Below are 2,397 nucleotides of genomic sequence, written 5' to 3'. Positions count from 1 at the left end.
CCTGACTTTTCCGCTGCCCTTCACGACAGCATGGGTCTCCCCTCCTCCAGGAAGGCCTCCTGCCTCTCCTACACATCCGTCTCACTCTGGGCTCCCTGCTCCCAGGTTCTCAGTGCCCACCGGGGCCTGGTGTTGCTGTCTCTTTCTTGGTGCAGGGCCAGGCTACCTCCCCTGTGGCCTCTGCATGTGGCACAAGGTTGGGTCTGCCCAGCCCAGTGGCAAACACTAGCAAACCCCCTTGAAGGCCTTTGTTAGGATTCTGTGGTTCCACCCGCTGTTTTGTTCCTAAAGCTTCCTTGTTTCCTCTTTCAAATGCTAATGTTTTAATTTACCCTGTTTTATTATAAATGCTAGAATTCTTCTAATTGGCATCCCAACTGCCTGTAGACTTGACTTATTTCTTGCAGTTAAGAAAAGTCATTAAATACAATTATTACTTTGTTCTTCCTCTATCTCTTCACCAGACTGTTATACACTCGTGATTATTGTAACATTCTTCAAAATAACATCAAAAAGGAATTTATCTAGAAGCCATCACAGCCGCAAATGGAACGTCTGCATCTCTAAGTTCTGTCTCCGTCCTTGACCACGGACCTGTCTGAATCCCGCCTTAGCCCACGTTAATTCGGTGGCATTTTTTCCTACTTGATTCTACAAAATAAGCAGCCTTTGTTTTGCGATGTAATCTTCATGACTTGTTTTTGTTTGAAAAAGTCTGAATAAAAGACAAAACCTATGAATCATTTAAACTACTATCACCTAAAAACAATTGCGGGATTTCCTACCGAGACAGCACTTCAAGCGTGTGTGACCATAATGCCTTTCACCCCACACTCAGGGAGATGACGGACAGCACAGGAACAGAGAAGAGGCAAGAGACAGGGTGGGCTCAGAAACCAGGACCCATGTCTCCGTGGCCAGGAGTGGAGAAGGTAGTGCAACTGTTGAGCATGAGGAACCTCAAAGGCCAGAGTGGACGAGGGGGACAAGGGTAGACTCCTACCAAGTAATGGTGACCAGAGTACCAGACTGGAGGCGAGGGCCACACTCACTGCCTGTAGCCACGGGGGAACGTGGAGCCCTGACCTCATGAAACAACTTTAAAACTCAGACCCTGTAGTTTGAGGAGAGTGTAGCTCTGGGAAGCCGGTGGAGACAGACTCGGCCCTGTGACCAGGATCCGAGCCAGTCCTGCCGGCATAGTGGATCGGCATGCAACCTCACCAGTGTCCCTGGCAGGATGTCACGTGACTTCTGTGATGGGACCCGGATCTGGATGGGCCACAGGGGTGTGGACACAGCATCCGCAGATGGGGAGGTGAGCACCGAGAAAAGGAGGCAGGCAGGTGAGAGAGGAGACAGAAACATGGGGGAAAGCCCAACTCCTCCCACTCAGATCTGGCTTGGCAATTGAAATGGAAAAGGACATACAAAAATATAATTCTAGGGACTATAACCAAGAAAATAAGCTCCTGGATACTTCATATAAAGACAAATAGAAGCGTTAAGATATGTTGCCAGAGTCTAAAGTTTCTGAAGCTATAGTTTCATTTACAAATGAATAAAAACTGGGAAAAAAACCCACTGGATTCATGAAAACTCTTCTTTGAGAAAAAGAACTAGTTGAAGATCTTAAATTTAAATTAAAAAGGAATCACTGAAATACATTTCGTAAAAAAGCGAGACGAGTCGAGGTCTTGCTTGCCCAAGTACAGTCAAATGAAAAGTCATGGATTGGAAGGAAACCCTCCAAAGTTCAATCGAGTTGCAGCCACATGCCGAAATAAGGCTGTTTCAGTGTCAGCTTAGACATGCGGATAGTAAATTCTACGTTTCCAACAGAAACCACCATGCAGAAATTTCAAATTCAGTGGTTAAGAGCTAGTGAGACAATTCTTAAAAACATCACCAATATCAAAGTTGTGTAAGGTCAGGGAAGTACAGGCTGAAGGAGAAGGTTCTGGGGAGAATTTTTGAAGTGACCTAATGGTGCCTCATAATTCCCACTATGAGGACTGTCCCCCTTCTTTAGGAAATTAAAGGTTAAAAAAGAGATCATCACGTATTTGCCACTGCTCGTTAGGATAAGTGTACCCTTAGTCCCCTTGACCTGATTCACTGAGTAACCTATGGAGGTGTTGAGTCACTCTATTATACACCTGAAACTGATATAATACTGAATGTTAACTAACTAAAATTAAAACCAAAAAAAAAAAAAAGATCACTAGAAGAGTTTCAATAAAAGGTACTGAAAAGAGTCAGGGTCTATTCGGTATTAAAAACTGCTTGTCAGCTAGGACTTAAAAGGAATGACTGAGGCTGAAGGGCATCTACCAGAAATAGGAACAAGAATCATAACTAGTGATGACTTCTTAAAAGCATTCTTTTTGGAGTCAG

This window comes from Prionailurus viverrinus, chromosome B4 (genome assembly GCF_022837055.1).
Source record: "Prionailurus viverrinus isolate Anna chromosome B4, UM_Priviv_1.0, whole genome shotgun sequence".
Classification (NCBI taxonomy): domain Eukaryota; kingdom Metazoa; phylum Chordata; class Mammalia; order Carnivora; family Felidae; genus Prionailurus; species Prionailurus viverrinus.
Note: the sequence above shows the minus strand (reverse complement) of the source record.